General features: G+C 35.9%; 1 protein-coding gene across 1 annotated transcript in view; it reads left to right on the forward strand.

Moving 5' to 3' along the window:
- The first annotated feature begins 13,014 nt into the window (after positions 1 to 13,014).
- LOC118274702 (uncharacterized) overlaps positions 13,015 to 23,520 on the forward strand; it is a 56,376-nt gene continuing 45,870 nt past the window's right edge. Inside the window, exon 1 of the mRNA XM_035592371.2 lies at positions 13,015 to 13,301. The gene's annotated coding sequence lies outside the window, so the exon portion shown is untranslated. The remainder of the gene's footprint in view (positions 13,302 to 23,520) is intronic.

A 23,520-nucleotide genomic window follows, 5' to 3' on the forward strand; every position in this document is an offset into this window, starting at 1 on the left:
AATTGCTGGTGTCGACATAATCTCACTGCACTGTTGGCGCGATGGGCCGCCAGCTACCGCAGTGTAATGTTTGATTCCCGCACAGCCCTGCAAATCGTTGCGTCAAACCAGTGGGTCAACGTTTTCTTAAAAAAAAAAAACTCATTGTAATTTTGTTAGCATTGTTCGGATAAACCCGACAACTTCAATATTGATATCTAACTTGTGATCACTTAGGAAACTAAATACGCATTTCTTGTTCGTGTATTAATTTCATTTATTTTAAAAAATAATTAATTTTCGAAATACTCGCTTAAAAATATGAAACAGTAAGAAACTCTCAAACGTTAAAAATCCCGTAGTACCCTCAGTACAATAAACACAATCACCGTGTACAATCTAACTATAAAAAGGACTGGAAAAAGTCGTCATCATACCGACGGCATCCGTGTGCGAGGCGATGCGAGGGCGCGGCGGCACTCCGGTATCTCCCGCGTTGACTGCTACTCGTTCGCGAGACTGCTACGTCAAAAAATCTGCTACCTATGATTTTAGCCGGTGTTTCACCACTTTGCACATTTTCACGTGTCACTAAAACACTTAATGTTACGTAGACTAAAGAAAAGAGACATGCAATATTTCGCAAAGCCAATATCTTAACCTAAATAACTTAAATACTAATTTTTAGTATCGATTTTAAATTGGATAAAATCCAACAATTTGAATTTTTAGAAACTTTTTTTATCTTTGGATAAACCCAACAGTTTTGGTTTGTATACGCTCACGCGTAAAACGTATCATTGTTCGCGTGTATCGCTACAGTCCGCCCGTCCGTCCGTCCTGTGCAGCGTCAAGCGCCGCTGCAACCAGCACGTCCGTATTTGGGCTCGCTGTAATCGCAGCGGTAAGTCCCCTCTTTGAGGAGTGGCTTGAGAGGCGCCACGGCGTCCTCACCTACCGCCTAACGCAGGTGCTTACCGGACATGGGAGTTTTGGTAGGTTCCTGTTCCTTATTGGGCGGGAGGAAACGCCCGGGTGTCATCACTGTGAGGACCGCCCGGAGGACACGGTAGAACATACGGTGGCGGTGTGCCCTGCGTGGGCTGAGCACCGCCAAGTCCTCAGGGATGTGGTCGGCGACGGCGACCTCTCGCGCCCGGCACTGGTTCAGGCCATGGTGCGGAGCGAGAGGGACTGGGATGCCGTCTCCTCCTTCTGCGAAGCAGTCATGCTAGCTAAGGAGGAGGCGGGGCGCGTGAGAGAACAAACCTCCTCACGCCCCAGCCGTCGCGAAAGACACTCCGGGCGTAGGGGATCCCGAGACGATCTCCGGCCACCGTAAGTGCGCTGCGGACGGCGAGCAAGGGTAGCTCACCGCCCGAACAGAACCAGACCCGTGCGTGCGGCGCGTCGCGTTCCGCGCGCGCCTCAAAGAGCCATCAGACCACCACAGATGGGGCCCAAAAGGGCTGATGCCTGATCCGGAGCTGCGGACTACCTAGCGGGTTTACCGGGGCTCCGGCTCGAAAAGCAGGAGAAGGAACGGGGTGGTTTTTAGTCAGTAAGAGTCTGACACTCCCTCTCGCCTCGCCCAAGGCGAGAAAAGTCATTGGATGATTTTCCCCCCTCAAAAAAAAAAAAAAAAGCACGTCCGTATTCGGGAGTTGATAATGTGTAGATCCGTGTCTGCTACCTAGGACTCTGCGTTTCAGTTTGAAATTTTCAAACAGGATAAACCCAACACACAATTATACGGCCGCACGTCACTAAACGCACTTCACTTAACATCACTGTGTAACCGCGGATCGCCTGTCGGCAGCAGCAGCAGCAACGACAGCAACAGCAACAGCATCATCAGCGCACCAGGTTACAGCAACATACCGACGGCATCCGTGTGCGAGGCGATGCGAGGGCGCGGCGGCACTCCGGTATCTCCCGCGTTGACTGCTACTCGTTCGCGAGACTGCTACTTCAAAAAATTTGCTACCTATGATTTTAGCCGATGTTTCACCACTTTGCACGTTTTCACGTGTCACCAAAACACTTAATGTTACGTAGACTAAAGAAAAGAGACATGCAATATTTCGCAAAGCCAATATCTTAACCTAAATAACTTAAATACTAATTTTTAGTATCGATTTTAAATTGGATAAACCCAACAATTTGAATTTTTAGAAACTTTTTTATCTTTGGATAAACCCAACAGTTTTGGTTTGTATACGCTCACGCGTAAAACGTATCATTGTACGCGTGTATCGCTACAGTCCGCCCGTTTTTGGCGTTGATATGTAGATCTGTGACTGCTACCTAAGACTCCGCGTTTCAGTTTGAACAGCAGCAGCAGCAACAGCGACAGCATCATCAGCGCCCCAAGATACAGCAACATATCGATGGCTTGGTGTCTCCCGCGTTGACTGCTACTCGTTCGTGAGACTGCTACTCAAAAAAACTGCTACCTATAACTCTACTCGGTGTTTAACCACTTTGAGCATTTTCACGTGTCACTAAAACACACGTCAATTTGACTCTTGTAACAATAAGTGTATGTGTGCACGCACGTCTGTATCACCCATTCCGCCGCAGCGACAGCATCATCGGCATATCAGCATCGGGAACATGTAGATACACGACTGCTACACAACACAAACACCATACTTTACTCCGTGTTTCTCTCGCTTTGAACTTTTTTAAACTGGGCAATGCCAGATTATTAAAAGTTTCATGAAATGTTTTGAGAATCCAAAACAGACACGTAACGCGCGCTCGCCGCAGACATAATTATGATATTATATCAGTCAGCATTCGTAATACTCGTGCTGTGCGAGCGCGCGGTACGCGGTCACTCGCCGCGTGCACTCGATGCACGCGTCGCCTGACATAACTGTGAACGCTCCTATTGATGCGATCGGGGCGGTGAAACACACTTCGGTAGCCTATAGGTAACGCCGACAATTTTTTTTTTTTTTTTTTTTTTTTTATTAATCTTGTTCACTCAGTTAACAATGATACACCATAATTTTCAATTTGTAATAAAATATATATTACAAATAAACTTCCTTTCCTTTTTATTATTGGGTTCCACAGGAGATTACAAAAATCACGAGTTTCGTACAATTCATAATGTACCTACACTCGCGCAGGCTAGTGTAGTGCATTACTAGTATCATTGTTATGTTTGTTAAGTAATTTGAGTTGTCTGCTCTGATTGATGTGATGTGATCATACGGCCATCGATTCTCATACACAACAATCCTCTGACCGCGAACTTGGCACAACATTAGGTACATGCGGCGGCTTCCGATCAAGCGAAATGAGTCCACACTTGTCTCTATTTGTAAATACAAATTGTGATGATAAAAATATTTGTAAAAATCTCATTAGTTTCAGGTCAACCCAACAATTAATGTAGGTAGCAGGTAGCAGGTAAAGTAGAAACAGCACCTGCAACATCCACAATCTGGTCTTGGTCGCATATTAACTTAAAATGTAGTCTCTTACAAGAAAAATTACAAACAGACCACGAAATTAACGTAACTGCTAGTTCATTAAAGATTTGAACCAAATAATTTGAAATAGTTTAACACCAAATAACTTTGGCTTAGTGACCGGCCTCGACTGATTCATGTTTCTACTGAGAATCGAGTACAGCTAGCGGCGTATATTTATTTAAATTCTCAATCATTTTGTCGGTACTTTAAATAATAGGTAGGTGGATAAGTAGCATGAGGGATTTGGTTTGGTCTCCAGATTTGGTAAAGTAAAATTATGTTCGATGATATTCAGGAGTGTCAGACTCTTACTGACTTCAATTCACTCCGTTAATACTACGTTTTAGGCATTTTTGTGCTGACTTTAATCAAAATATCGCCGAGCTAAACAGCAATTATTTCACTATGTTGAGAGGATATATTCAACAATTTGGTCACTATACAATTGCAGCAAAAAAGTGCTAATTCAAAAGCACCTTTATAAAATAAACTTGATCTAAATAACCAGTACAAATATAGCTCCGGTTTATCATAACTCAATCAATAAATGAACAATCGGAACTAACCTCCTAAGACAATACGACAGTTCCTATATCCGTAAAAAAGGATTTATATCACATAGCATGTCTGTAAGCAATGCTATTGTCATATAATGTAATATATTGTATTGCTATGTACTTAATTGCACAATTAATAACTTATCATTTATCAGTACACTGTGTTACTATTACGGGTGTCGACTGAGAACAGGGCGATGTGTGGAGTAGCGTTCAAGAATAAAAAAATTGCTATTGTGTGAGCATCGCATTACTTAATTTCGGATTGTTAATCTAAGGTTTTTCATCCGAGGTAGAGGAAATGGGAATGGGAGTGATACCACGGCCTCATAGAAACCCGACGTCAAGCAACGCTTGCGTTGTGTGATCGTGGTGAATGTGAGGCTACTGGAGGCCCAATTGCAACCCCAATTTACACAATCACACACACTTGTAACGCTTCTGGTATATCGGGTGCCCATGGGCTGCAGCGATTCCTTGCCATTGGGTGTTCCATATGTACTCGTTTATAGGCTAAAAATGGTTTTCAAATGCATCAGACTCATCAAACTCCGATCGATTTGTAACAAAAACTTTAATAAAAATATAAAAAAATTACATAATTCAAAGCAGAAATCAGTTATTAATATCAGCTGATAGTGCACCTATTACCATTTAACATAAAACCTTCATAAAACATTATGTAACTGTACTATGATTCCGAACCCATCTCAACATAATTTATGGAGCCGTCATAACTAAACACGCAGTCACATTTATCAGCACCTCGCCTCGTGATCAGCCAAAGGGCAATTTTAATTGTATAATAATAATCATCACAGCTATTTAAATCAGCGTAAAAACTTGACTTACTTCTTTTTTATCAAAGGGATAAGTAATTAGAGGTATGAAGGTACTCTGTTTGTTTAAATCCGGAACTTACTTATTAGGATAATGTTTGGCACAAAAAATATTACAATATAAATACACAATACACAAAGTAATCTAAAAGTCGTACTCAGAAACATTTAATTTGTACGTTTAACCCAGTCCTTAGCAATTATTTTCCATACAAAATCGTTACTAAAGAATAGTTTAAGTAATCATTAAATTACTCATATTAGAATACGGTGGTTAGTAACGTATTTGTTCCGAAAATAATTGCTAAGGACTAGGTTAAGTAACCATTAAATGACTCTGAGTACGGCAGAAAAATTTAAATACTTAGTTACATTTTAATTTATCAAATGAGTAGCTACAAACATATAATTAATTCGAGGTGATAATTATTACTATTAATTTAAAACAACAAGACTTGTTTAAGTTGTCTTATAAACGACTAACTAACGTTTCCGACTTCGCTCGTTGTACCAATTTTCTTTCGAGTCTCAAACCGAATTAAATTGGGTTTAAGAATATGTTACTCTCAGAAAAATTATCGTTCAATTGACGGAAAACTTAACAAACTAAAAATCACTGTTTACTCGCGTACCATAATTTAGAAATGCTCTACTAGTTTCGAGTCACAGAGAGACTCTTTATCATAAGCAGCGTGCGCAGACGCGGCGACGTCACGCAGCCTACTTTTTGTAGATGGAAGACTTTTTCAAATTGGCTCAATAGTTTCGGAGATTATTTAATGCGAACAAATAAACAGTCAAATCTTGTTTCTTTTCTCATTATGTAGTATTGAATAAACCGGTATTATCATCTCGATGTAATTCTGACTTGTATCATTAACCTACTAGTAAGTATGGGAGGATGTTACATCAGTTACATACTTAATTTACATGGCCATGGATCATAAACTTTGGTAAAGCATTTAATGTTACTTCATTTCATTCGTTTATCTACTAACCATGATAATTGTGGGAGAGCCATGCTTCGGCACGAATGGGCCGGCTCGACCGGAGTGATACCACGGCCTCACAGATAACTGACGTAAAACAACGCTTGCGTTGTATTTCGTTGCGTGAGTGAGGTTATCGGAGACCCAATTACTCCCCTTCCCAATCTTCCTTATTCCCGATTTAACAACCCTTAAATTCTTAACCCCCTAAAAGGCTCGCTATGCACTCTGGTGTTTCGAGTGTCCATGAGCAACGGCGATTGCTTACCATCAGGTGATCCGTCTGCCCGATTTGCGGCAATTAAAAAACAAAGTTATGTAGATTCTAGTTTAAGATTTTAATTATTCTGCTCATTAGGTAATGACCTTAAAAAATATTTATTTTAAATTCCACAAAATTATGGCGTCTCACAATCAGTAAAGTATACTGTTTTAAACTTGACTTGAGGCGCTACTCCGCATTTAGATTTCGATGTTTAAAGTCAAAGTCGAAAGCATTTATTTCAATCATTAATAGGAACTTTTGAATTGACAAATAATTCGGCGATTAGTCATTTTTAGTCGTGCTACGTATTAATAAAAAATACAACTCGAAAACAATGTCGCCTCTACACTTCTCGTTGTTCTACAGGGCGTTGTCAATTCCGGTATGCTACCGACCACTGACAGTTCCAATGTTTCTAAGAATGTCTTTTGATTAATTATGACATACGAGGTGAACCCACGGGGTTTTCCTATAGTCTATAGAAGCTATATCACCGTTCATATAATTAGTTCATTGGAAATATACCAAATTATCGAATAGTAATGTTTACTCTAGGATATTTGCGGTTTTATAATCACTTAATAAGCTATAAGGAAGTTGGGTTTTTGGTTTGTTAAAGTTGTAGCCTAGTGTTGAATTAATTGATTAACTGGCGGCCTTTAATACTGATAATATGAGTATGCTTTATATTTTGTAGTAACATGTTTGGGTCTTATGATTGCAAATGTTAAGTGCCTAAATTAGAAGTGGGTTTAATATTCGTATGTTGTTAAAAGTAAAGTCGTGTGTGCAAATAAGATTAAACAATTTTTTTTATTGTAATGTTTTTAGTACCGCCACCCTTTATCCCTGAATCAGTAGACACTGGATAACATAAGTACAGCCCGTTGTGACTATTTGTGTTATAAGTGTAATAGGGGTTGAGTCTATTGCCATATACTGGCCACAATTCCAAATTCTGTGCTCCTGCTGAGAAATTTTTGAAAAGCCGAATAAAGTCAATATGATGTAATGATGCAATGCGGATACCGCTGGCCCAGCAGTCACACTTGCGACCACTCGACCAACGAGGTAATGTTACTTTTTAATCATATTTATAAGTATATTATAATACAAGTTGTTAAGTTAACCTTACTCTAAATGGTGATCTAATCGGAAACAAGTTCGTAGTGGAACACAAAATATTTAGAGTTTGGAAAGAAATCTGTGTTTAGTTTATGCCAATAGATTCGCTTCTTATAACTACTGATTAAAAATGGGGCGTCACTTTTACTCCTATCATTAATCCAGAAACGATTAAAACCTAAACCATATATTTCCACATCAATCTGCAGTTTATGCATGTATGGTAATACAAGTCAAGGCGGCAACCCTGGACTTGCCAATGTCGCATAATTGTCACATACTCACACCGAACAACCGGTCGACACATATTTCATGTATTCGGACAATCGGAACGCGTTAGTTCCGGTACTAGATACTCGTACGTCATTACCGGTTTTGCAATTACAATTCTGTGTGATGCGCAGAAGATGCAACGCTTTTTTTTAATCGAGGATAAATCTGTCAAGATTATTTTAATAACTGTTTTTCTTGAATTAGACAGAGGTCATTATTATTAGCTACTTAAAATATTACATACTTTTGATTAGTTATATTAGGAGAGTCTTAACTACGTGCGGTAAACTTGGATGCCTGATAATAAGTAGCTGATAACGTAAAAATGTATTTTAATACTTCCAGGAAGGTGCCAGACTGTTAATTTCAGGCACTACATGGGCTAGTAACCCCTCTGGATTATGTTATTCCAACACTCATTTATAAAGAGCTACATTTTTCCTGATTTCTTTTTAGCTTGATTTCAACGCTTTTGTATAGAATACAAGTAGAATAGATTTATTTATTTGCAATGAATGTATAGGTACAAATTATTAGGTGTTACAAAGTTTTAAGGTTCCTTATACATTCAATCTTAATAGGCATATTTTACATTTTAAAAGAATTTAATAAAACTTATCATCTAAGAATTTTTTACTGAATATAGTACGATGAATATCTATAAGTACTTCCTATTATATTTAAAGGTTATTGAGGCCAAAGATTCCCACTGACTCCCAAAATGAAATTGACCCATTTTTCCTTTAATACTCATCATCGGCTATCTCTATACCGCCCATTATTTTTTGTTGAAAAATCTATGGGATAAAATATAATGTGGCTTCTTCGTCATTAAACTTTGATGGCTCGTTCTCGAGATAAGCGGCCCATGATAAGTCAATTTTTTCTCATCAACGGCGATAGAAGTAACTTGGCTAATGCTGCTTATATCTACATAGTAGCCAAGATTGGCATAATATTAACGAGTTTTCTTTTTCGACTGCCGCGTTGGTTAAGTGGTTCCAAATGCGACTGCCGTACAAGATTCGAGGTCCGTACAAGGGTCTCAGGTTCGATTCCCTAGTCAGGCAAAGTATTAATATGATTTTTTGATTACATAAGAAATATCCTTTAACTAATGAAGTACTTACCATAATAACTTGAGTAAATAATGTATTAAAAGATTGATGACATCACGACAATATTACATAACGAATGTACCTATATCTACAAATCGTGCATCATACTTACAATTATTATAGAAGTGCATTGGAAGACTAGTTGTCAAGTGTTTGATACAGCTATTTTATTTTTAATGAACTACGAAAGGCCGCGACATCCGCCGTACCGCCGTATAATAAATAAATCAATTGGTCAGGCAATCAAGTATAGAATTTTATGCAGCTACTGCGCATGCGATCCGACAGCCATTACCAGTGTGAGAAGATTCACTATGCATTCATAAAAATTAGATTTCAGCCATGATTGTCCCACTGCAGGACAAAGGCGGGAGGCCTTTACCTTCCTTCCACTCCTCTCTGTTTAACGCTTCTTGCGGCCAAATCCTTGTCATAACTGTTGAGTTCGTCCCGCCGTCTCCTTTAATCATTCATTAAAATACTGTGTAATATTACATCACTTCAACAGTTCATATGTGGTTACTGCTGACCAAAGACCTCTTCTCGCACGGAGAAGGTTTGAGCATTTATTGCCACGCTTGCCCAATGCGAGTTGGCGATTTCAAACTTATAATCAGAAATTATAAGCCTAGGTTTCCTCACGATGTTTTCCTCTACCGTTAGTCAGTGACAGTTAATGAATGACATGTGTTTCTTTTTGTTAATTTAACAGACAGACAGTCTACAATTTATATATTAGATACTATACTTATTTACATTCAACAAAATAACATAAATAAATGCAGTTCGTTTAATTATCGTCTTAACTAAGATATGTATCAATCTAACTGGTATTTATTAACTTGGATTTACATCTGTTTAATTTAATTACAGTTACAATAATTATTGGATTTTTATATGACATCTGGATAACACATAGTTTTACTTTAGCACTATTCCTTGATACGTAGATATTCATTATTTTGAAAAATGTTCGACAATAACTCGGAGGAGTTATTGTAGTGGTAGGAGTACCACTTCTATCAACAGTGACTTCTCCTGCCTTGGTCGAGGTGAGAGGGAGTGTCAGACTCTTACTGACTAAAAACCACCCCGTTCCTACTCCTGCTTATCGACCCGAAGCCACGTCAAATCCGCTAGGTAGTCCGTAGCTCCGGATCAGGCGTCAGCCCTACTAGGCCCCATCTGTGGTGGTCTGATGCTCTTTGAGGCGCGCGGAACGGGACGCACCGTAGGCACAGGTCTGATTCTGGTCGGGCGGCGAGCTACGGTCTGTCTTATTTGTGGGACATCCTGCACTACGCTTACTATGTAGTTTATAGCCTCCATCTAAGAGGTGTTCTTAAAAAATATGTTAAATTTTAAACTAAAACTAACACTAGGAAAGTAACCACATCAATAAATATAGTTAAGGTCAACCAGTGTTGCCGCAGATGTCCATAATTCCATATTATTACAACGTTTTTACTTCCTACTTCAAAAACTCCATTATGTCGCCTAAACGTTGACGCAAACGGTTTTTAAGTGCATTTATTGTGCAATGTGTTGAAAAAAATTGAGTAAAAAGTAAAATATCCTTTTTCTACGATTGAAAAATATGTTTTCTATTAAATTGCCTTTTTGTGTGACTATAAAAAAGTGTTTAGAAAAAGTAATTCGGTATTTGTATGGCATGCAGAATCACAGATACTTTTCTATGAGTATCTCTTCCTAGTAAAATGAATTGTTATGATCTCTGAATGCTGTTCCATTCAGTGGCAGATACTCGTACGTGACCGGATTCATACCGTGATATTCAATTAAATTGTGAATCGATACTTTTTACAGTAAGCCTAGTTTGAAAAAAAAAGAAATGATAAATAACTGCAGGAAATTCTTACTTAAAACCGAAGTGCAATTCGAAAATTTAACAGAATAATAATATGTATTTAATAGTTATATGTATACAGTATATATAACCATTAAGCCAACCAGTAATATGACATAATAGTGACCTTTTTACGTAAACAATTAACTTAAACACACCACCCACTTAATTTCATGTCAAATTTCCGTAGTGCTTTTGCGACTGGGCTTCTCCCAGTTGTGCAGTCTCTTTCGTACCTTTAGACTTAAGTCACTGTGTCTCCTGCATTAAATTCCCCGGAGGAAGTGGAAACTATCATTTTCTTCTCTTCTAATAATATCTTCTGATTTATTTCGTTGCGGGATCCAAACAGTCATTAATGTCCCTGAGACGGACTTCAATGTTCCGGTGTTTTCATGGTTGTATCTACTGTAGATCCTGGCTTATAGGAGTTGCAGCGGTATGGGAGGTTGTGACAGGCTTGTCCCTGCCAGGAAATTTATTATATTGTGGGAGCCCAAATGAGAATTACGAAGATCTCAATAATCGTGCCGTGGGTCTCTGCTAGGATGCCAACTAAAAACTAATGCTAGGTACTTTTGCTACCCAGCTCATATTTAGGTAGCAACCCTTTCCGTATTGGCACCTTGTTTTTGTTGTTTTATATTTGTATAGTTTTTCTTTTCTATTATATTGAGTAGTATTTGTTTTTCCTTGTTTTTTTATATAAATGTTTTTGCTGTGTTTTTCTTATTTGAGTGTATTTTTGGTGCATTCTACCTGGTGCCGTATCATTTATTTTTCTTTCTTTCAATAATAAATACTTTTCCGAACGTTACGTTCGAACCTGAAATATGGCAGCCTAGTACTTATCAGCCGGAATTTATACTAATATTATAAAGCTGAAGAGTTTGTTTGAACGCGCTAATCTCAGGAACTACTGGTCCGATTTAAATAATTCTTTTTGTGTTGGATAGCGCATTTATCGAGGAAGGTTATAGGCTATAAAACATCACGCTACGATTAATAGGAACCGAGCAGAGCGGGTGAAACCGCGTGGAAGTAGCTAGTCTTTGATAAAGGTCGGTCACTGTTTACACAGCTTTATCAAGAGATTTTCTGTGTGAGGCGTGTTATAATTTTGTTGTAATGAGTCAAAATCATGTCAGTACATTCATCTTAACGTACGAAACTGGAGTTGCCTTATATTATTATTTAGAGTTTAAAAAACCTAGTCAAATGTATACGAATCTTATATTCATGATGATAAGAAATTGATTGAATCGATTAAATATTGCCTACCAACGAAAGGCCTCTAAGATTTGTAAACTAGGTAAATAGGTCAAAGAAAGCAACCACTAGAAAATCGATCGATATCAATGAATCTTTAAATTATTTCATCGGTGTATCACTGCTATAATTAAAGCTGAGCCTTGTGTTTCAATCATGGAAAACTTTGTTTTGGTAATGACATTGTCAGTAATCACCTTTAAAACACTGTCTCTTTCCTATTACACAATTGTAATTGTAAACCACTACAAAAATACTTATAGGATAATACACTGCTTAATTTATTTAGGGAAAATGACGTACGGTATCTTAATTTTCTTCTTACATTTGTTTTTTTATTACTTAATAGCTTATTTATTTGATATTTATATTGGTTTTAACCACATAGTTCCCGATCTCGCGGGATCTCTTCAAAAATGAGATGTGGAAGTTTGGCCTAATAAATAATACTCTATCGTGCATGCTGTGTAAGCCTTTTACTGATTGTTATACCGACAAATCTATATTGTAGATCGATTTGTAAAATGTGATGTCATGTGTAAACAGTCGTTGGCTGACCTTTAAGGAATAAAAAAAAATTCAAAACTTAATAAAAAAAATACAGAATTTAAATGGGACCAGAAAGAATAACTTGCAATCAAATGCCAGGTTTGCAACGACAATCCGCAGTCTTTGTTCTCTGCAATCACAAGACATGCAGCCTAAAATGGCCTTTGCACATTTATACAATTCCTCATAAATACAGGTATTACATGCATCGATATGCGTTATCAATAAACAGGAAGTTTTTACCGACAGCCATTTAATATCTGAATAGGCGCACAAAATCTACACTAGCTATAATCACCTTCCTTTGTCTGGTTACTAGATTAATTAATTCAGTATTACACGCAGGTTTCCGGTAGCGGCACAACTTAGTATTAATTAACAACACCCCCATTGTCTGGTGTCTAGTGCATAGTATTACATATTACTTGTACCTATGAGCCAATGACCTTTATCGGTTCATTAAAATCATTTAGCATACTTCTGCGAAACACCAACATTTTTCCTATTTCACAACCTTGTTGCAAGTATGCCATCGATTCTCATTGGCTACTGCATCTCATTGACGACCCTATTTTTTCATCTAGCTTGACAACAAAGCGACACGAAGGACTATATTAGTAAAACACTGATCTAATATAATTGTTACCAAGAATGCAAAGGCGGGCGGGGCTTTCAGTAGCTTTCAAGGTTCGTAAGGAAACCAGGCTAGTTAGTAGTCGACGCGCACCATACCACAGCGCACGCGCCAATGTTACCGCTACAACCTATTTGGTTCACATAGAGGTTGTATAGGAACATCTTAAAAGAATAAAAGAAAAATAAATTAAGAAAAATAAAACGTCGAGTTCGAAATTCGTAATTCGAAGCGAACGTGTTTGAACAATATTTCGAATTCCGCGCGTCTTTTTTTGATTGGCGGGATATCGTAGTGTTGCAAATTGAAGAATTTGAGGTGATTATTGCGAAGTGTTTTGCAGTCTTGGGTGAGTTATTATCTTTTTTTGTTTTACTTTAATAGTGGAAGGATATTTTTTTTAAATTTGTTATTACATCATAGTTCCTAAATTGACCAATTAGAAGACGATTATTGGTTTGAAGTTAACAACTAATTGTTAACATTAAAACCTCTGTTGTTCTAAAAACCAATCTATTGGAAATTATCTTTCATTCGTGTATAGAAAAAGACGCCGCGAGCGTGAGTTTTTTAAACCACGCGCGTTACATGTGCGTGTGCGCAATCACAATAGTTTCTCAGTAGCAGTAATGATATAAAAGTACCAATTTATTTAGACTCTTTATAATAAAAATAAACGTAAATATTACCATTAGGTATAAATCTATACGCAATTTACCTAAATATATTATTATACTACATTTTTAACTCATCATACGGTTTGAAAAAAACTAAATATTTTACAAGCAATTTTCCCAAGTTCTAACACTAAAATTACTATAAAAATTGACACCAAAGCATTGTTATTGTATGCTGATAGTATTAAGAAACACATAGGAACGGATAATAAGCTAAAGTTATTATGATCCGCGAATCTTTATGAACAGTAGTTATTTTTTATTCATGTTTAACAATGCATGTATTAAGTGATCGTTAACTGTAAATTATGGCTCTTTAATTGGTTTTCTCACCATTTTTTTGTAATGAATGTTGTATAATATTATGCTCAATTTTATTATGCACTTCTATGACCTTTAGTAATCGGGCTGGCTCTAAGAATCATGTTCTAAGAATAAAAGGCCCTAAATTAAAAGATTTAAAAAAATCGGGAGTTATCGAAGACATGCCGTAGATTTATTTCCAAATATTTGAACTTGGATTTAATGGTATTTTTTCTCTGTAACTTAGGATAACGGACTACCTAGCGGGTTACCGGGGCTTCGGCTCGAAAAGCAGGAGTAGGAACGGGGTGATTTTTAGTCAATAAGAGTCTGACACTCCCTCTCACCTCGCACAAGGCGAGAAATGTCATTGGATAATTTTCCCCACGCAAGATCCATATAATACAGCTATAAACTACAACTACAGCTATATAAATAATAACACAATACATGAAACAAAAATCTCCAATGACCCGAGATACTCGTATCATTGTTTTGGTACAAAAGTTATGAAATGAATTGAACGAAATGGATTATGAAATGACCATAATAGTGAAAGGCTTGCTTACACCAACTGGTTGGACCAGTTTCGGGTCAATATCCGTAACAATACGATTAGAATAAATGGTATCATGCGAGAGTAACACAAGAATTTACATTAAAAACAATTAAATTACATGTGCATTTACAAGTGCATTATTATGTACATTTATACAAGTAATAATTTAAAAGAGAGACCAGTCGACTCCTCCCGAGAAGTATATATTTGATTTCCGAAACACTAAATACTTTATAACAATATAACTACCAGTACCTGGATCATAGTCTCTATTTTTATATTTTTAAATATTATATTATATTATTTTTTAAATATTATTATATTATGTTTAAAAATAAATTTTATAATTTAATTGCATGTCACATAATAATAAGTAGAAGAGTATTCGAAATCATTTAATACATAATTATGTGTTAAAATATTTATGTAAAAATATGCAGTGTTAAATTATTAAAAAAGCGTTAGACTTCCGAATAAAAATATTTATTGAGCTTTCAATGTATGTAACCTAGGCTACTTAAATGTGTATAATAAAGCATTTATAAATAAATAAATAAAATAAATTAACACAATTTCCGATAAATTATAATAAGATTAATAATAGTTTTATGGACATTATTTTCCGACGTGATATGTATATTTATAATAACAAGTATGCATTATTAATAATCTAGTTGGTTACGCATTCGATTTATAACTCTATGCTAAAACGAGAAGTAAAACATGTCGTAATGTAACTATCAATTATTTTAATAAGATCTGTCTGTCGCCACCTGTGTTGTTTCTATGAGGATATCTTGATTATTAACATAAATGTAATAATGGTTTATAATAACTATCGTGAGACATACTAAATTAACTAAAAATTATGGTTTACTCACTACCTACTGAGCGCGTACGCTGCGCAACGTCGCCGCGTTTGCGCACGCTGCTCATGATAAAGAGTCCCTCTGTGACTCAAATACAGTAGAGTTTCTCACCATTAATGTACGTGAGCAAACCGTGATTTTTAGTTAAAAGCTGCAATAAGGTGAATACATAGATACAATTAAAATAATATAAACACTCGATCAATTATATTTACCCTCGTAATGGATTATAGAGGCTAAAATCAATAAATATAAGTCACAATCAATGAAAACGAAAAAGTTTTTTTACTAGTTTTTAATCTTCCTGTTATAACAAATGTGAATGCTTGTGACTTTGTATGTATGTTTGTTACTTTCAAAATAGATAAAGAGATCGGAATAGAATTTGATATAGGGGTAAATAAAATTATGATCCGGGTACATAGGATACCTTTTATTCCATAGAAACGGGGGCAAAGCCAATAGCAGAAACTAGTAATAAATAAGGTTTTATTAAAACTCAACCTAATTGCAATAATGACTTGACATCAGGTCTAGGTCTGAAAATAACAAATGATAACTTAAAGATCGAGTATTTATCTAATGATTTAACTTAATTAATCTTTTTTTTTCAATTAAAGCTATCTATAAGAAATAATTACAACGTTTTCAGTACTTATTTAGTATATAAGAATCGCCTTAGCCTTGTTTAACTAATCGCCGCTGTGTGCCCTTAGCCTAAAAATGAAGACATAACATGTTTAATGCTTTAAAACTACACTATACTCATAATTAATGTATTGTTTAGGTATTAAGGAAATAACTTAAACTATTTTTAATCGGCTCCAAAAAAGGAGGTTCTTCGTTTGACCTGTATGTGTGTATGTATGTTTGTACGCGATTATCTCGCGTTTGACTGAACTGATTTAATGTAGTTTTCAGCATAGTATTTCTCAGACTTTTTAGGGATAATATTACTCACGTATTAACTGACTTAAAAAATGGACGCGGTTAAAATAAATTGAAGGCGAAAAAAGTTTTTAATTATAATTGTAATTAAATATTTAATGCAATAAAAACATGTTTTTATATAATAATCCTTCATAGCTCCGCACATCACGGCTATTGCCTGACAATACAATAAAAGGACAAAAAAATATATAAACATTTATTACAATTATTGAATAATAGACTTACTTAAATTTATATAAAGTAAAACTAAGCTAATGATCAATGTAATTGAATAAATTAATTAAATTGATCATTAGTGCATGACGCCGTCCAATCCTTTCACTGCATTTAGCGAACTAGTTTGAAGTTCAAGGTTATATGCGTGTGTACGTATTAGTTACGCTTTTTATGATATAATACAAATACAACATACTTTTTTATCTTTTTTTATCATTAAGGGGTTAGCAGAACTGTAGGTACTTATAAAATAGTAGCTTCTGCCAGCGGCTTTACATGCGTTCCTGTGGGATAAAAAGTAGAACGGATACTTTTCCGTTCAGCGTGATTGACGGACAAACAAACTGTCGCATTTATAATATTAGTGTGATAAGTTCCCTTTTCTAAAGTAAGTAGGTAATGATGGTATGAATCTTAAGTAATTAGGGATGAGCATATTATAACTATCTACGGGCACAATAGATTCTGAACTTTGTGCTAATTGCACAAAGTTTAAGTTCAAGAAATTACCAAAAATAAAAAGCTAAAAATTAACTTTTACCGTAATCGACCAGGGATTCAAACGTAAAAGTTAAAGTCCCTTACGACCACTTAATCAACAACATAGTCATATCAATCTATAAAACTATTTATCCATTCAAATGGCTCAGAACGGCAATTAACATACTAATTAACAATCAATTAATAATCAACTCTATTGTAAGGACATTAATGACGTTTTTCATTTTTCATTGAAACATCTACCATCAGGTGTGCAGTGATTACTATGACGCAGTTATATGACAGATACTTCCGTAAGTTTTTTATGTAAATAGGACATTAAGTATCAATTGTACTCATGTACAAACTCTAGTATTTTATAATTAACAATTCTTATAATTAATCAATCATCAATAAATAACCATTATTATATTATCATTTATAGTATGAAATACAAATGCTTTTTTGATGGGAGAGGAGTCATCCAGTGACTTCTCCTACCTTGGGCCAGGCGAGAGGGACTCAGAGTCTTATTGACTAAAAACCACCCCGTTCCTACTCCTGCTTTTCGAGCTGGATCCCTGCTAGGCAGTCCGCAGCTCCGGAAAAAAATATGTCTTCTACGCATTATTTTTTATTTTATTCCTAATAATAGTTATTCTAGATTGACCTCCAAAATAAACTATGTGATTGGACCAACAAGGAATCCGGAAATTATTTTAACTGATTTAAATTATTTTACATATGTAATACCTGTGTGTGTACATAATAAGAATAGTAATAAAACGCGATAAAAACCTAATATACTCAATTTATTACCGAATAAATGTTACACAATTTTATTTAATCGGGTGTGACATTTAATATGAGTATCTGCCCACCCTTTTGTAGAAAAAAAATGTGTGACTTTATGTTAAGTATATAAAACATTGGAAAACAATATCTAAGCACCGTATTCTCAATTCCGTCTAATTAAGCACCGCCATATAAGAGCGGCCATATTGTCAGCCACAAGACATCCACTGCTTTTTATGGTATAACTCGATAAAGGAACTGAAGGATTATTTAAGGGTTGTTAAGAAATCGGGGGTTGGGAAGATTAGGAAGGGGGAATAAATATAAGCCTACATAATACTATGACTTCCAAGTCAACTGGTTGGATATGTCCTGCAACCATCAAAATGCCAACAGAAAAACACCATAAGAACCTAGAAGACTAATACCTAAGAAATAGTACCTAGAAGACTAGACTAATACCTTTGTCCTCCATCCTACCAGATCAAATTGATCTAAATAGCCATCTAACTCCATGGAAATGGTAAAAAATTGAGGAATAAAAAAATAGATAGCGGCCTTACCAGGTTATTGATGGCTGTGTCGTGCCTGACTCGGTAATCGAAGCACGTATCTTGAACACAAATCCAGATGTTGATGCGATGGATTTCCATACTTACGTTAGATATTTTGTTTTGAGGTCACACGAACTAATGGGGATATATTTTAACGTATAGAATTCTTCCTTTAAATAAAAGTAATGATTTTTTGCTTCTTCATGTTTTGTTTTCGATACCTAGAAAGAACTAATAATAAAAAAATCTTTTAATGAGTTCACCCCTCACAGACTAAATGTAGGTCTAATCTCTGAGTACTACATTTTCAGACCCAGGAAAGTACTAAAACTGCGACCAACGATCATAGAACAGCAGAACCTAATATACCACAATACGTATTTACCCCTCTACTATCCCTATTCACCTTTCCAGTTCTATTCACCTCATTTTATCGTCCAGTGGTCTTAATGCGAGTTTGTTTTACGATTAACGAATTCTTCACTCTCAAAATTTAAGCTATAAGCAAGACCGAACTTTCAGCCTTATCGTTCAAAGTCAAACTCAAAATTATTTATTTCAAATAGATCGGGAAATCACTTTTGGACGTCAAAGCAAATATTACAATAGAAAAGAAAAACATTAACGTTAAACATAGATTTACCTAGAAGCATAGGTACCTACAATTCAAGACCTATTTCACAGTGCACAAAAACTCTAATAACGGTTCCCTTGATTGAATAAATAACAATATAGTTAAACCTACCTAGGTATTTACTTCGTGTTTATACCTATAAACTTAGATTGAACCAGTTTTCCATTTACCTTGCGGTCATTCAAGGACTTACGCGCTCCTGTCAACTTGCTATTAAATTATGTAAAATTATTAATAACTATTATCTATGTATAATATATTTTATGTTAAATATTACGTGTATATAGTTGATCGAACCACATTTGGTTCAAGCTTGTCAATTAGTCCGTTTCCGCATTGTTTTATTTAGTTTTTATTAAACTTGCTTTTATCATAAGAGTTGAGCCGGTGTGTAATTTAGATTAATTTTTCTCAGTCTCAGTTATAGAGGTAACTATGATGATAAATCAAAAGAACGAATCTCAGATAAAGAGGGTTGATTTTCGCACTAAAAGATACTTATTATTCTCTCAACGGCAACTCTCTCATTTATACATAGGCACTGTATTACTATACTTAACCCCCAAAAAGATAGACCATAGACTATAGACTCATAAAGAGACACTGTATCACTACACAGTGCCTATGTATAAGTAGGACCTCAGTATAAGTTCCAGTTGTGGTGTGGAGGTAGGTCTCACTAATCCAGATCCCACTTAACTAAGTTTCACTATCTTCTTCTCTAGTTCATCTGTTAACGTGTCCTTTCCTAATTCTTAAACATGTTTAATCGTCTTTAAACTAAGATAAAATCGTGTTCAGAAATCTATAAAATACCTAGTTACATTACAATGCGTGTCCGTAATAAAATACGTAATTAAACAATAAAATATAATAAGAACGTGTATAATGAATACTTAAATATAATATTACGTACGAGTTTCCATTACACGTGTGTAAAGGGACTGAGTACCCAATTAACTTGTTAAAAATAAATGAGTATAGACATTATTTTATACATATATTCTTTTTTTACATTTAATGGGTCGAGGTTTGGCCGCTATCTCACCTGATGGTAAGTGATGATGCGGCCTACGATGGGGCACGTCTGCCCATAAGCAACCTATTCACTCGGGCTTTGAAGACACCCAGGTTATACCCATCAGAAAACACAGACGGCAAGGAGTTCCACTCCCTAGCAGTTCGCACAAGGAAGCTTGTCGTATGAAACGAATCGTATATGTGAACGTTTTTGTACTAGAGATTTTTGCTCTACTGTCATATCAAAATATTACATCAACAGTGTATAAGTGGCCACTGATGACCAAAAGCCTGTTTTCGCACGGGTAAGGTTTGAGTTAAATACTTTATGTAAAGTAGTTGTACAAATTAAACGCACGCGAGTAGCTAATGTCGTCTAAATGTGAATAGAACAATTGCTAATTTTGTTATTAATGTGTGTATGGCAATGACATATATTTTGTTTGCTAAAATGTCCTATATTATATTTACATATGAACTATATGATAAATAACTAGGTATGGAGAATTTAGAACCTTATTCCCACACCTCTGATGACTACATTTCTGTCAATCATTTCAAAATGGTGAGGAAATATAGTTTTGGTTATAACCTGAGTCTCTTTAAGACCCTAGTTAATAGGTTTGCCACATCATCGCTTACTAACAGGCGCAATAAATAGCGGCCAAACATATGGAACAATAATAATAGATGATTCCTAATAATTACATATATATGTATAGTGACAGGTCCTTCTCTACCAAAATATATGCAAATTTTACGTATAACTTCAATAAATCGTCTAAACCCAGGCAAAGATTAATTTTACTTTGTACCCCATGACATGGGACGTGATTGAATCAACCCGTCCCAGGATTTTCCTTTGTAGACCCATGTAAAGTGACCGCATATTACAATAGGCATGGTGACCCTACCATGAGCCTATAAAGGTATTATAATAGTCTAATTTAATATCTTACACCTACATAGAAGGTATGGAGAGTGAGTCAGAGGTAGTACTTGTTGTAAACAGATAAAATATCTCCTTGGCAGTCAATAACAGAACGCAATAAAATTCTGAGTGTGCTTTTTCACCAGATATATGCTATGTTGCTGTGCGAAAAAGATGCGCAGCTCGAGTATGCAATGTATCAATGGTAGAGAAGCCATTCATGACACACATCCATAACACGCATATTTTTATATAAAACAGATAGCTTATCTTAGTCAATTTCCAGTGCCAGTGCCAGTGCCCTTAATGCCTGAAGACCTGTACACCGTTTGCAAAAGATGAAAAATATTTAAAGTTCCAATTAGTGTTCTTTGAATTTTTGTATCAATTGTTCTTCGTCTTCTTCGTAAATAAAATGCATTTTAATTATGTATGTAGGTTGAACTAGTGCATATCAATTATCGAGTGTCATGATTCAAGGAACATTGTTCATTCCAGACCGCATCGGTACTTCTCCTGAAGTTAATGATGTGGTCAAGATCGAGTGTTGACCTCGCAATCGATTGCAGTGCGCGGAAGTTAATCGATTCTGATCTATTTATTGTATTGTTATTGTTATAAGTTTATCTTAATATGGAAGTTAAGTTGCCTACCGGGTTATTAGACGTGAAAGTGTAGCCGTAATCGGACCTAGTATTGACTGTTTGAAAGAATTGATAAAAGAAATTTTCTTTTGCGTTTTTTTTTTATTCTTCTGTAATGTATTCCTATAAGAAGTAATTTTAATAGTACTCAAGACTGTTTATCATATCACACTAATATTACAAATGTGAAAGTGTGTTTGTTTGTCAACCACGCTGAAACTACTGAACGGATTTCGGTGAAATTTGGTATACAAACAGGGTATGAGCTGACTTGGGTGATAGGACTTTTTATTCCACGAGAACGCGAGCGAAGCTGGTACAAGCTAGTCTGTCATAAATCAGTATCAATATCGGTATCAGTATACCATGCATCGAAAAACAATTACCTTATTAATGCACAGACTGTTCACTCACAAAGAGTTATTGTAGCAACAGCAGTTTGCAACATGCATACAAGTAAGGAAGTAGACAATTCGTGACTGGCCCCAAGCATAACTATTCAGCTTAAACTTAGTATGGTAAATAGCAACATAAATAAGCTTATCTTTATAAACACGTCACGGTTTGATACTGACTGCACTGGGGTTTGAGTCCAAGTCGTGACAAGACCGGAACATAGGCGTACCTTTAAGGTCTAAATAAATTATAATTTATACTGTAATGACTTTATTCAATGTTATTTTGAGGCACGTGTTAGGTTTTAGATTGGTTAAAGTAGAGTATCCATGGTATCTTATAGATAAACTAGCTGTTTACTTCTGCTTTACCCGTGTAGTCAAAGGAAAAAAGCCTCCCAACCTAATACATAGTTATAACATAATGCGATAGTACGAGTAGCAGCGGGAAGGAATCTTCTTTTTCCATAGACGATTATTAGTTGTTACTATCTGTAGTGAACTTAAAAGTGTAGTCGTCAGTACCTCGTGCCTTAGAATTTCCCACGTATTTTTATGGTATAAGCCATCACCTGATGTTGAGCAATCGCCACCGCCCATAGACACCCGAAACACCAGAGGCGTTACAAGTGCGTTGCCTTCCTTTTAGGGTTGTTAGAATATCGGAGATGGGAAGGTTTGAAAGGGGGATTGGGACTCTAGTAACCTCACTTATACAAATGCAAGCGTTGTTTCACGTCAGTTTTCTGTGAGTGTATGTGAATTTTGATCAACCTTTCAATAATTTCCAAAGCACGTGCTTGTCAAACAAAATAGGCATTGTTATATCACATCACACCGCCACTTACAGCCGTAATAACATATCTCGCTGCATGATCACCTGTTGTATCAGTTGCTAGTTGTATAATCTAATAATGCCGCGAACTCATCAATTGTCTGCCACGAAGGTCTCACGCTAAATGTAAATGTGGAGAAGGTTCATTGCTGTGTCAATAGATAAGTAAAGTAGGACTATTATTACTGATGATGTAGATAAGTTTGTGTAAGGGAATATCAAGCATTGGTATTGTCACGCAGTATGTTGCTTAAAATAATACAGTAGTTTCCAACTAGTCAAATTGAATACTTTTTATCGAAATGTCAAAAACACAATCCTTTATAAGAATTTTGTAGGAGATCGCTGCTGATGACGCGACGTCATCTTTGCGTCAAATAGCATACTTGTACTCTATTGTTATCTCAGAAAAAGTTTTCAACTATACGAAACATCCAGACTATAGAAATTGATATTCAAATCTAAGCTATCATTTTACTTCACTTCACAACTTCACGCCTTTTATCCCCGAAGGGATAGGCAGTGGTGCACATTACGGCACATAATGCTGCTAGACAATGTGCGCCTGCTATTCACCGTTTGTATTATAAGTGCCATGTAATATGGTGTGAGCTTATTGCCAAATACTGGGCATAATACCAGACTCCGTGCTACTACTGAGAAATTTATGAAAAACCGAAATTTGCTCGACCAGGGAATCGAACC

This window comes from Spodoptera frugiperda, chromosome 11, assembly GCF_023101765.2.
Source record: "Spodoptera frugiperda isolate SF20-4 chromosome 11, AGI-APGP_CSIRO_Sfru_2.0, whole genome shotgun sequence".
In the NCBI taxonomy this organism is placed as follows: domain Eukaryota; kingdom Metazoa; phylum Arthropoda; class Insecta; order Lepidoptera; family Noctuidae; genus Spodoptera; species Spodoptera frugiperda.